The sequence below is a fragment of the Podarcis raffonei genome, chromosome 16, assembly GCF_027172205.1.
Source record: "Podarcis raffonei isolate rPodRaf1 chromosome 16, rPodRaf1.pri, whole genome shotgun sequence".
NCBI lineage: Eukaryota > Metazoa > Chordata > Lepidosauria > Squamata > Lacertidae > Podarcis > Podarcis raffonei.
Window position 1 is genome coordinate 31326229 of NC_070617.1, and position 13980 is coordinate 31340208.

Consider the following 13980-nt stretch of genomic DNA (forward strand, 5'->3'; position numbering starts at 1 on the left):
TATACCTTTAAAATAAACGTAACATGTTCAATTTCATATTATCTCCTTTTCTCTTTTATCACTTAGTTTACTATTTACTTAATCATAATTGCTAAAGCGTATCATTTCCAAATCATGCACCGTCTTAAGATTCATACAGTTTGTAATACTTTTGCAAGTAGTCTTTAAACTTTTTCCAGTCCACCTCAATTGTTTCTACATCCAAATCTCGGATTCTGCCGGTCAGTTCAGCTATCTCCATGTAGTCCATCAACTGCATCTGCCATTCCTCCAGCGTGGGTAAATCTTGTGTCTTCCAGTTCTTTGCGATGAGTATTCTTGCTGCTGTACTAGCATACATAAACAAAGTTCTGTCCTTCTTTAACACTTTCTGGTCTACCATGCCCAACAGGAAGGCCTCTGGTTTCTTGGGAAAGGTATACCTAAATACCTTTTTCAACTCATTGTAAATCATTTCCCAGAAAGCCTTAACCTTTGGGCATGTCCACCAGAGGTGAAAGAAAGTCCCCTCTGCTTCCTTACACTTCCAACATTTATTGTCAGACAGGTGATGTATCTTAGCTAACTTGACTGGGGTCATGTACCACCGGTATATCATTTTCATAATGTTTTCCTTCAAGGCCGAAGCTGCTGCACTTTTAAGGGCAATAAATGCTAGCAAGACATATACTGGCCTGAGATAATGCAATAAAAGCAATAAAAGTGATTTAATTCTCCTGATGGGTCGTTGATGCGAGGAGACATGTAGGCAACCGCGGCCCAGCCCACCTCAGCTGAAGGATTGCTTCTGTCAGAAGAAACAACCAGCCAGTGGTGCATTTGCAACAGTTTTTCGTTGTGGCGGAGAAGGAGCCCCCACTTTGCACGTTGGCCAAGCAAACTAAGAGGCTGTGTTTTGGGACCTGGGAGAAACTGGATTCGGATGTTCTTTAAAACCAAGTCTGCACCTTCCAAAAACAATGGGAGAAACAGTCATCTTTCAAAACCTGCCCTTATCAGGATTCTGCAACCAATGTTTACAGAAATGCATTGTCATGGACTGGCTGAATGTGGTGGGAGGGGCCAGCTGGGGAACCCCGCCCCCCCGGGGAAGACGGCTCATAGCCAGGGGAGTGGTGGGTGCCTATAGCCTAGGGCCCCACTCTCTTGGGGACCCCCCAAAAAAAGTAAAGGGAAAAAACCTGGATGTACATTTCCAAAATATAAGATTAAAAAACAAATAAAGTAAAACTTACATACAGCAACAGTGTTTTGTATTGTGTTGGCTCCTATGATGTAAGTAATGGGCCCCGCCTGCTAGCCCGCTCCCTAAAATATCACTGGTTTGCTCATTAATTGTATTTCAGTTCGACAATTACTTTGATAAAACACATATTCTGTTATGTGCAAATGGCTTTAGATACCTATTAGGTCCATAAATTACCCTAGAGCATATATTCAACACACAAAAACAGCGAAAATTTGTTGTTGACAAAGGACAGATGGACATATAAAGGGCCCCATTACCTTCAATAGCTTAGGGCCTCATCAAACCTAAATCTGGCCCTGGGTGGGATGATGATGAGTGGTCAGAGGGAGAAGAGGGAGCAGACTGGGAGGAGGAGTGCCCAATAATAAATGTTGGAAATCTAAGGAAAATGAAGGTACATTCTTTCACCTTTGGTGGACGTGCCCCAGGATTAAGGCTTTCTGGGAAATGATATATAACGAATTGAAAAAGGTATTTAAATATACCTTCTTGAAGAAACCAGAGGCCTTTCTCTTGGGCATGGCTGGCCAAGTGGTGCCAAAGAAGGACAGAACTTTTTTCATGTATGCTACAACAGCAGCAAGAATACTCATCGCAAAGTATTGGAAGACGCAAGATCTACCCACTCTGGAAGAATGGCAGATGAAACTGATCGACTGTATGGGTTTGGCAGAAATGACGAGCAGAATCCGTGACCAGGGAGAAGAGTCGGCAGAAGAAGAATGGAAAAAATTTAAGGACTATTTACAGAAATATTGTAAAATTAAGGAATGCTGAATGATGTTGGATTGAAATTGAGTGGTTTCTAGCTGTAATGATATAAAGGAACATGGATGGAAAAAAAGGGTTTGGATAGAAAATAAAGTGAGATTATAAGCTGTAATGCTTTAAATTAAGGATTTGCTGAACAAATAATCTGATGTGAATACAAGAAGGGGAGGTATGAGGAGGTCAGAGAAATTCGTTATTGAAAAGTATGTTTTATGAATTATATGTTGTTGTTTTTTTAATCTTTTTGTTTGTTTTTTGTTTGTATAAAAAATTGGAAACTTTAATAAATATCTTTTTTTTAAAAAAAACAGACTGGGAGGAGGAGGAGGAGGTGTCAAAAGCTGACGAGGGAACAGGGTTTAGTGAACAGGAAGAGGCTATGGCAGAGAGCAGCCCAGACACAAAGACAGAAGCAGAGGGGGTTCTAGAGGCAGAGTGGAGGCCGGCTGCTGAAGAAGACAGGGGGTCTCCCCCACCTACTGTGACCAGCTCCCCTCCAGCCTGGTCTCCCAGAACCAGAAGAGGCATGAAGAGAGATGAGCAGAGACAGACAAGGCATCAGAGTCTCAGATTGCTTGGGAAGAAATCAGGAGAGGAGGAACCTTAGAGAGTGGTGGGAAGCAGGAGACCTTCAGTCCTCACAACTGCCTCATTGGGGCAAGACCTACTGGGAAGAGCTGCTGTGCTCACTAGGCCTGCACTGCTTTGGTTTCTTTAAATAAAGAGTCAATTTCACTGACACATTGTGTGTTATTGCTGACTTGCTCCCAACACCTGCCCTAACATGCATCTTATTAGAGGAAAGTGTGGATAAAAATGAACAGTTTAGTTAAAACAGCCATACAGATATGCATTATATCAGGAGAAATTGCTTGAGAGGTGTTTACATTAGTCAAAACTGCCTACAAATTATTGGGAGAAATTTGCACTAAATTGCTGAAGGGTTTCCACAAGGATTTATTTTTAAAGAAAATTGCTGCAGAAAATGTGGAAACTGCAAAATAAGAAACAGCCAGAACCGAAATTGACAGAACCTTCCATCCCAAGTTGCATCATGTTTTTACTCTGTGGGAATATACAGTGGTACCTAGGATTAAGAACTTAATTCGTTCCGGAGGTCTGTTCTTAACCTGAAGCACCACTTTAGCTAATGGGGCCTCCTGCTGCGCCGCGCCGCCAAAGCACGATTTCTGTTCTCATCCTGAAGCAAAGTTCTTAACCTGAAGCACTATTTCTGCGTTAGCGGAGTCTGTAACCTGAAGCGTATGTAACCTGAAGCGTATGTAACCTGAGGTACCACTGTACATTTAGGGCTCAAGCTGTTACATGCAGCTTATTATCAATTCATAACATGCACACATATCATCAATTCATAAGGTGCATTGCTGCCAACCCTGGAGGAGAGACAAGAGGGCCAACTCTAAGTCATCTAGCCTGCTGAGAAGACCCCTTACCTTCTGAACTGCACTGAAGCCAGTCTTTGAATGTAGCAAGTTCAGCACCTGGAACTTTATCATCAGCTAACTTTCTTTTTCGCTCTTTACTTATTTAAGTCTACATTATTTCTTTGGCAACGCTGAATTCCTTCTGCGTCTGCTAAATTATGCCTTGAAACACAATCAAGTACATTTTACCCTCTTTGAATTTCCAAACTTTTTTTTTTTTTTGCTGTAACACTGAGGGACAGGACTCAGGCAATTTCTGACTATTTGTAACAGGTAGATTCTGCAGGCTGCATCCAACATTCTCTTGTCTGCTGGCGCAAAGAGTGTTGCGCTATCAGGCGGGCAAGGTGTAATATTGCACAACAGAAGAGTCCAACGCAATAGTTGTGCTAGCAGAAACTCATCATGCAACAGACTGTGCCATCTGTTATGCAACAAATTTACCAGCATTCTGCTTATGCATTCCTCCGCGCAACTATGCTCTCCTGGCATAGAAACATTCTGCCACTGGAACAAATATACCACTAAAGGACTTCAACTTAGCACCCCATTGAATACAACCCCCATATCCAGTATTGCATGTCCACTTGCATAAGCTGGCATGCCAATGGGAAAACATTGTTGGATATACAGTGGTACCTTGGTTCTCAAACGCCTTGGTTTTCAAATGCTTTTCGGAAGCCAAACGTCCAATGTGGCTGTCAGCTATTGTTTCTGGTGCACCAGCACCAATCAGAAGCTGCGCCTTGGTTTTTGAACATTTCGGAAGTCAAATGGACTTCCGGAACGAATTAACTTTGGCGCTTTTGTTATTGCTATTTATTTACTTTGCGCTTTTGTTTTGGAGGCTTTTCGGTTAATTTGTTTTGTGACTGTGTGGAACCCAGTTCAGCTGCTGATTGATTGATTGATTGATTGATTGATTGACTGACTGACTGCAAAATGGATAAAAGCCCCCCCCCATCCAAACAATAACTATCATCGGTACAGGTAAGAATTTATTTTTTTTTTAAAAAATTATCATCTACAATACTGTCTTATTTATTTTATAGTACAGTACATTGATTATTGCTTTCATTTTATGGATCAATGGTCTCGTTAGATAGTAAAATTCATGTTAAACTGCTGTTTCAGGGGTTATTTTTAAAAGTCTGGAAGGGATTAATCCATTTTGCATTACTTTCTATGGGAAAGCGAGCCTTGGTTTTGGAACGGACTTCCGGAATGGATTAAGTTTGAGAACCAAGGTACCACTGTAGTTTTAACTTTCCTTGTAATAAACTCTAGCGAAAGCCCTTCCATGGATCTAAAGTGCTTACCTTACCCCCTGTGAAGCATAATCAGCCATCTTGCCCTGAGATCTTGGGTCCACCGAATCCCACTTTGTCTAATCTGACTGGCAGGCAGAAGTCTTTCACATCAGTCATTCATATCATTTATTAACCATTTGCAGAAAACAAATCTCTGAGCAGTGTACAAGTCCAATTATATATCAAACACAATGAAAATGCACACAGCAAAGGGTTGCATCCAATGTGATTAACTTAGGTGCGTTAATTTCTCCTCCGAGTACAAAAGCATCACATACGAGCCAAATATACATAAACCCATCATTAAACGCAAAGATAAAATCAATAGAACATTTAAAACAAAGGTTAACTAAATCGTTTTCTGGGCAGGCTTGCGAAAACAGAAACATTTCCAGCAGGCTTTTTGGAGCAGTATAGTGGCTCTGCTTGGCCCAATATCAATATCTTCTACCTGATACGGGGAATGACCCAGGGACCCTCAACATACAAAGTGTGTCTTCAGCCATTGAGCTCTGACTCTTCCTCTACAAATGTCCCATCACTGCCTAGCCTTCTCCATTCATAAGAAACTGCCTTAAACTCAGCACTCTAGTCAGCTTAGTTCAGTTTTATCTGCTGCGACTGGCGACCTCTCTCCAAGGCTGCAGGTAAAAGGTTGTTTCCCATCACACACTCCCTGAACCTTTTAACTGGCAATACCAAGGAATGAACGTATGATCCTTTTGCAGGCAACATGTGTGCCCTGTGTTGAGCATCACACTAGCCCTGACTTGGTTCCAGACACGGAGTCCTTGAAGAACGATTTTATTTTATATTTGTGTTGTGCTATTACATTTATATACCACTTTTTCTGGCAAGGAGCTCTTCCTGTGGTATTGCTGTTGGACTGTTTCTTGACCTCAACTTCTGGGTTATGTTTTGGACCAAGACTGATTCTCTGTGCTTGACCTTGGCTTGTTGAGACTACACCACACCTTGAACTCTTGCCTAAGTATTTTGGTAAAAGACTTTACCTTCTTTGGACTGAGTCCATGAAGGCGCTTCTTAGAGCATGACATTGAGTTATGGTCTCTCCCAAAGGCACCATTCCCTCCAAAGTCATTGTCTTGCCTTTTCTGTTAATGAAACATACTAAATGTTCTTACCTTATCGGATTTCTAACTTGAGACTGGCTCCACAGGAGATGAAGGAGGAGAATTCTGGAACGACAAGTTAAAAAAACAATGCCATTAGCCTAAAACAGAGAAAGCGAATAGTTTTTTTCTTCTATTTTATGCATTATGTTTCAAACCACAGCAGCACAAACATCATTATTCCTTAATTTGGCACACTTTGTCTCTTCCCCACTCCTGCACTTCTTGAAAAATACAGGCAGCCAATAACTAATGACAGAGTTAAAAGAAATCTGTTACAGCAATCTACAATAAATTTTGGGAAGTGGTTCATCCATTTGTTCCCCAAGAGGTTTGGATGCCTCCTGAGATATCATCGCTAAACTCAGAACAAGGATGCCCAATATGGGGGCAGCAGGTTTTGTTGATGTTGGGATGCCATGCCAGACACCATTTTGAAGCAAGATGGTGGGGTGAAACATCACTTGGGTGAGACTTGGTTCATTTTTTGGTAGACGTTTGGCCACCTCTCAACAGAACATCACCAAAGTCATCATGACAATTCCCAATATTTTGAACTGATGATGGTACAAAATGTGACTTTGGCATGACTTTGTCTCATTTTTGCTTTGTTTTGATTATTGCAAATCAAAGGAAGTCTGCATCAGTCTACCTAGTAAGTTTATGATTGCGGTCAATTTTGAGTCTGGGATTTCCTTGTTCACATTCTTAGCCTGGACACTTCAGTACCTTAATTACTTCCACAATCGATACAATTAAAATCTCCTTCATCCAATTTTTTTAGAGCAGGAGAGTCACTTTTTAACACTATAGTTTCTTCATTCTTCTTTTTTTTTTATTTTAAAGAAAAATCAGAAGAGCAGGTGTAGGAAATGTTTGGCCCTCTCCGTATTGCTGAACTACAACTCCCATAAGCCTCAGCGAGCATGGCCAATGGCTAGGAATGAAGGGAGTTGTAGTTCAGCAAAGTCTAGAGCAGCCTTTCTCAACCTGTGGGTCCCCAGATGTTGTTGAAATACAACTCCCATCACCCCTAGCTATCAAGGCCAGAGCTCAGGGATGTTGGGAGTTGTAGTCCAATAACAACTGGGGACCCACAGGTTGAGAACCGCTGGTCTAGAGGGTCAAAGGTTCCACACTGATAACTTCCATGAGAGTACTTTTGTGACATCAAAGCAGGCTTTTCTTATAATTCAGAGAATCTGATATTTCACTTTTAAAAAACAAGCATGCTCTTGTCCGCAAGGGATGCAAAAAAAGTACCGTATCTGAAAATGTACCAGGAAATGTCCTCAGGGACTGGAAGCAAGATTTAGAAACATGATCTTTACAATGACTATACTGCATTATATTTTATTTTTTGCAGAGCTGCAGAGCTAAACAGCAACGGGTTTGGGGGTGGAGGAATGTGACATGCAGGGAAGTTACAACGTGACGGGGGACCACAGTGCCATGCTCTAAAATGGACAGAAAGGGTACTGCAGCTTATCTGCCCAGTCTGGCTAGGTTTGTTAAAGAAAAGACTGGTGGCCTGGCTGACTCTGTGCAACTGCTACTCCAGGTTTGGTTCCTCTACCTGAGCAGCTCTTCCTTAGAATGCAAAAGGCAGATTTTGACATCCTGGCCAATAAAAATTCCAAAATCCAGAGTACAAAAATTCCAAAATCCAGAGTACATACAATACCTTTATAATGACCAAACATAAATTGTCACAAAATAGCAAGCAAGCTTTTGGGTTCTCTGAAGTTCTTTTTTATTACACTGGATGTTAATTAAGGGGGAGAAAGAAGAAAAGTTGGCTTGGTCTCCATTTTTGGATTGAGAACAGTGTCAGGCCAGGTCTTTGGAGACGGAAGTTCAAATCCCTGCTCACTGAGTGACCTTGGGTCACCAATCATCTCTAGCCAAACCTACCTCACAGGGTTGTTGTGAGGGATAAACGGAAACAGGCAGAACCATGTACACCATGCTGGATAAAAAGTAGGATAGAAATGTAATAATAAATAAAAATAAATATTGCCTGGCTTTAACACCAAGCTGGATTTTTCAAATTCCCTTTTGTCCTGCATTGCTTAAGCATCCAATCTGATGAAGAGCTCTGGAAAACTCAAGAACTTGGTCACTATTTTGTGACTTTTTGGTTGGTCCTGATAAAGGAATTGTGCTACTGCGGATTTTAGCATCATTCTTGGGAGAAGCTGATGAATGGACTCGCCTTGCTCCTCTCCCCTTCCTTGCCTTGTCTAGAACTTGATCACTGACCCATCGTGGACCGTGCCATCTGCCTCCAGCCTGAAATCAGCCCTGAGGGCTCACTGGAAGGACAGATCCTGAAGCTGAGGCTTCAAGACTTTGGCCACCTCATGAGAAGAGAAGACTCTCTGGAAAAGACCCTGATGTTGGGAAAGATGGAGGGCACAAGGAGAAGGGGAAGACAGAGGACGAGATTGTGGGACAGTATTCTCGAAGCTACCAGCATGAGTTTGACCAAACTGTGGGAGGCAGTGGAAGACAGGAGTGCCTGGCGTGCTCTGGTCCATGGGGTCACGAAGAGTCGGACACAACCAAACGACTAAACAACAACAACAATCCCATCTCAAGAGCCTGACTACTTGCCCATCCTCAACCACACTGATTGCCTCAGACTTCCCCAGATTTTGGTCAAATTCCTACATCACTGCACACAGCTGCTTTAAAGAAAACACAGAGACATCGATCTGGTCATGCATATCCAACAGGTGTAGCTACACGTGCCAGTTTGACTGAGGGCTCCTCCAGATGTCCTGTTTTACTGACCTTTCATAACAATGTGCTTGCACAAAGCTTACACTGTAGTTGGACTATGTTCAGACTTCACTGAGAAGTTCAGACTTCTGATTTATTGAATGATGGGGAGGTTCTGCAACAGCAAGCATACAAACTGCATTCATCCTATGGTTCTATGTAATCCATCGGGAGTTTATACCTCTTTCCATTAATCATCCATTCACCCCACACATTTCAATGTATTTCCCCATCACTTTCCAAACCGTAAAAAGTCTGGGACTTCTTTTCTTCTTTTTGAAAAGTGGATTTGTTACACAGTGGTGACAGTGCTTTAAACCCACTGTATTTATTCACTAAGGGAAGCGGGTGGTGCTGTGGTCTAAACCACTGAGCATCTTGGGCTTGCCGATCAGAAGGTCGGCGGTTCGTAACCCTGCGATGGAGTGAGCTCACATTGTTCTGTCCCAACTTCTGCCAACCTAGCAGTTCAAAAGCATGCCAGTGCAAGTAGATAAATAGGTACCACTGTGGCGGAAAGGTAAATGGTGTTTTCTTGTGCTCTGTTTTCCGTTACAATGTTCTGTTGCGCCAGAAGTGGTTTAGTCCTGCTGGCCACATGACCCGGAAAGCTGTCTGTGGAAAAAACGCCGGCTCCCTCGGCCTAAAAAGCGAGATGAGCGCCACAACCCCATAGTTGCCTTTGCCTGAACTTAACAGTCCAGGGGTCCTTTACCTTTTAGCCTACAGTGGTACCTCGGGTTAAGAAATGGAGGTCCGTTCTTAACCTGAAACTGTTCTTAACCTGAGGTACCACTTTAGCTAATGGGACCTCCCGCTGCCGCGGCACGATTTCTTTTCTCATCCTGAAGCAAAGTTCTTAACCTGAGGTACTATTTCTGGTTTAGCAGAGTATGTAACTTGAAGCGTCTGTAACCTGAGGCGTCTGTAACCCGGGGTACCACTGTATTTACCTATTTGTTTACTGAATTAATATCACTCGTTTCCTCTCAAAGGAGCCCAGGGGGGTAAGCAGACCCACAAATTAAAAACAAAATGATGCCGGTTTAAAACATTTACAGTTTTAAAGCAGTTTTAAACTGTAAAGCAGTTACAGTTTAAAAGTTTTCAAAAACCAGTTGCAGCTAAAATAATTATTCCATCCAATGCTCTCAGGGTTGCCAGGAACAGTATATTCTTCAGCTACCAAATGCCTGGATAAATAGGATTTTCCACTCCAATTCCTCCTGAAAGGTAAAAGTGATGGAGACAGGTATACTTCACTAGGGAGGGCATTCCACAACTGGGGAGCCACCATGGAAAAGGCCCTGTCACAAGTTGGCAGCCCCAAGCAGCCCCAAACCCAATGGCACAAATCTAACATTCTGGTATGCATTCTGGTATACACAAGAGAATGAGGTTGCTTCCAGATCTATGGCATGCCACTAAAAATGGATTAATCCCTATGTTGTCATTGGCACATTCTGCCCTCACAACAGCCTAACACAGCAGCTCCTTTAGGAATTTGCAAAATGCATGCAACACGTCCACCAGCCAGTGTTCCGCATCCAGCAAGTCTGGGAAAAAAACAACATGCGGGTTCAGTTAATGACTTGTAACTAACGAATGCAAATTAGGAGCAGCCCTCTGGGGTCTGTGATCTATTCCTGCTCTGGGCGCTGAGCAAATTGCTCAACCCCAAGACAGAGGATCCTAAATTGTGAGCGGCTCCGCCTTAACGAGGAAGCCCAAACAATTCAGTCCTCCTTCCTAGAAAGCAAAGTGCAGCTTAAAATAAAGAAAAAGAAGATGCAAGCAACATTTTTTTTTATTTCCAAAAAGCCCAGAAGGAATTTTAAAATGCATTTCAGAGCTCAGAGTTCAGGAAAGTGTTTTTTCTTTTGTGAGCAGCTCTGACCATTATGATAAGATCAAAGCATTCTTGCTACCATCTGGGAGTTAGCAAAATAAAAGGGGTGGGAGAGAAGGCTCCAGTCAAGGGGGGGAAGGGGCTCATATTTAGAATTCCTTCCATTCTGTCGGACCAGTCTGCGGGCTTTCAGAAGCATCGCACAGGCTCTGGAAGGCAGTTCAAAACCGAGATTCCCAAAGGGATTAAACGAAAATGGGGGGGGGGAGGGAGAGCCAGCCGAGCCGAGACTGGAGCTCCACGTACCAAGCATTCTCTTCTATAATTCATGAGGCATGAAATTGCCTCAATATATTATTTGGCTTCGGACCAAAACAACCCTCATTTACCAGTTCAAGAGCAAAACAAATCTATGTATACAAAAAACGACATGCCTAATGTGTTCGTTTCATGGATTTTAGGATTAAAAATGCTTGTTTACCTTTTCTTTCTCTCTCCAGCCCCTCTTTTATTTTTATTTTTATCTGTTGCTGCAAATTACTGTGTAGCATTCTTGCACAACATGAACAGTTTCAGAGAGGGCCTTATTTCCTGCCCTCCCCCCCCCTTAAGTGCTAAAGTAATGTTTGATGCTCAGAGCTATGGCAACAATGAGATGTGAGATCAGACTGCTTCACCGTCTTGCCCAATATCATCTCCTGTGGCTGGCGATAGCATCCCATTACACTCACGGCCTGCTTGGATGATTCCCAGGGGAATCTGGTTGGCCGCAGTGAGAATGGAATGCTGGACCAGAAGGACCTTTCGTTCTGATAAAGCATGTGCTCTTCTGCAGACTTTCAAGCCATGTTCACGCCATACATTTAAAGCACCGTGTCGCTTTTTAAAACCCACAATCAGGTTGTTGTTGTTTAGTCGTTTAGTCGTGTCCGACTCTTCGAGACCCCCTGGACCAGAGCATGCCAGGCACTCCTGTCTTCCACTGCCTCCCGCAGTTTATCAAACTCATGTTAGTAGCTTCGAGAACACTGTCCAACCATCTCGTCCTCTGTTGTCCTCTTCTCCTTGTGCCCTCCATCTTTCCCAACATCAGGGTCTTTTCCAGGGAGTCTTCTCTTCTCATGAGGTGGCCAAAGTATTGGAGCCTCAGCTTCACGATCTGTCCTTCCAGTGAGCATTCAGGGCTGATTTCCTTCAGGATGGAGAGGTTTGATCTTCTTGCAGTCCATGGGACTCTCAAGAGTCTCCTCCAGCACCATAATTCAAAAGCATCAATTCTTCGGCAATCAGCCTTCTTTATGGTCCAGCTCTCACTTCCATACATCACTACTGGGAAACCATAGCCACAATCAGGTAGCCAACAACAAACCATGGCTTCAAGGCTGCCTTGCAGCCATGGCTAGTTGGGGAGAAACAAACCATAACCCCTGGTTTGGATGCAATGCAGTGGCAAGGAAGGAGAAAAAGCTGGAACAGGTGCCAAACAGATCTTTGTGTTCGGCAAACCAGAAAGCCTGACATAACACAATATGAGAAAGTGACCGGTTGGACTACCCAGCCAAATTTTCAGCTGTCATTGGCAGCAACTCTCCAGGGTCTCTTGAGAACATTTTTTAAAAACCCTACTGGATCAGGCATTGTCAGGGCCAGATTTAGGTTTGATGAGGCCCTAAGCTACTGAAGGCAATGGGGCCCTTTATATGTCCAGCTGTCCTTTGTCAACAACAAATGGTCACTGTTTTTTGTGCTGAATATATGCTGTAGTCAGTGTGGTGTAGTGGTTAAGAGTGGTGGACTCGTAATCTGGTGAACCGGGTTCGCTTCCCCGCTCCTCCACATGCAGCTGCTGGGTGACCTTGGGCTAGTCCCACTTCTCTGAAGTCTCTCAGCCCCACTCACCTCACAGAGTGTTTGTTGTGGGGGAAGAAGGGAAAGGAGAGTGCTAGCCGCTTTGAGACTCCTTCGGGTAGTGATAAAGCGGAATACCAAATCCAAACTCCTCCTCCTCCTCCTCTTCTTCTTCTTCTTCTTCTTCTTCTTCTTCTTCTATATGGTGATTTATGGACCTAATAGGTATCTAAAGCCATTTGTACATGTTGCCATGCAACCAGTCCATGCAGAATGTAAGGCACCCTATATATAGAAATGAGCAAACCAGTGATATTTTAGGGAGCAGGCTAGCAGGAGGGGCCCATTACTTACATCACAGGAGCCTACACAACACAAAACACTGTTGCTGTATGTAGGTTTTATTTTATTTGTTTTTTTATCTTATATTTTGGAAATGTACATCCAGGTGTGTTTTTTCATTTAATTTTTTTTGGGGGGGGGGCAAGAGAGTGGGGCCCTAAGCTATAGCTTGCTTAGCTTATACGTAAATCCGGCACTGGGCATTGTCTACACTGACTGGCCGTGGTGTACCACAAGTTCAGACAGGGGCCTCTCCCAGCCCTACCTGGAGATATTGGACCTGGGACCTTCCACAAGTAAAGCAGATGATCTCCCACCGAGTTACTGCCCTTACTCTAAAGCAGTGTTTCCCAACCTTGGGTCCCCAGCTGCTTTTGGACTACAGTTCCCATCATCCCTGACCTCTGGTCTTGCTAGCTAGGGATGATGGGAGTTGTAGTCCAAAAACTGCTGGAGGTTGGGAAACCCTATGTGCTGGTCCCGTGGGTTAACCGTGAGGTGAGGTCCAAGTCCAGTCCGAGGTCGAGGGTGCAGTAGGGAGGCTGTCCGTCAAAGCTGTAGCTGGGTCCAAGGCGAGGAGTCGGGTGGGGTCAGGAACTCTGGCAGAAGAGCAGGACAGGATGCAGGCAGGAACAGGGTACCAACAACGTTGCTCCCGCAACCTGGCACTGGGCTGGCTGGCTTTTATCTGCCCCGAGGCATAGGGCGGCCCCGGTCCATAGGTGACCAGCCTCTCCTGGCCTGGAGGCGAGCACTCCTCCTGCGGGAACTTAGTTCCCTCCACCTCTCTGCCCTGAGCCTCTGCAGCTCAGGAGAGGCTGGAGGGTTACCAGACCCAGAGGCAACCTCAGCTTCCTCTGACGGGGCTGAGAGTGGAGCATCTGCAGGCAATGGGTCCTCCATCCCCTCAGGAGCCAGAGCAGACTCAGCTGGTGCCTGCACCTGAGGATCCAGCACAGGTGAGGACCCTTCAGGCTCAAGCCCCAGCCCCAGCTCAGCTGGTTCTGGAGGAGGGGAATCCTGTGCAGGCTGGGATTCCTCAGGTTCAGCCTCCAAGTGCTAATCCCAGGCCATCACACCCTGCTCTAAAGCATCTCAAGCAATGCTTTCCCCATCACTTGCTCCTTGGAACTGAAGCTTGGGCACGTTCTGCAAGCAAAGCGAGGAAACACAGTCCTGCCCCCTTGATGTTGCCAATATGGAACTCGTGTACTCTCCCGTTAGCTTTATGTATTTATAATCAGGGCCT

The 13980-nt window shown here is 44.2% G+C and overlaps 1 protein-coding gene across 5 annotated transcripts in view; it reads right to left on the bottom strand.

The window, feature by feature from the left end:
* Positions 1–13980, bottom strand: part of ARVCF (ARVCF delta catenin family member) — a 606803-nt gene that overhangs the window by 495879 nt on the left and 96944 nt on the right. For all 5 annotated transcript variants that reach the window (XM_053369463.1, XM_053369462.1, XM_053369469.1 and 2 more), the window contains exon 2: positions 5921–5974. The gene's annotated coding sequence lies outside the window, so the exon portion shown is untranslated. The remainder of the gene's footprint in view (positions 1–5920; positions 5975–13980) is intronic.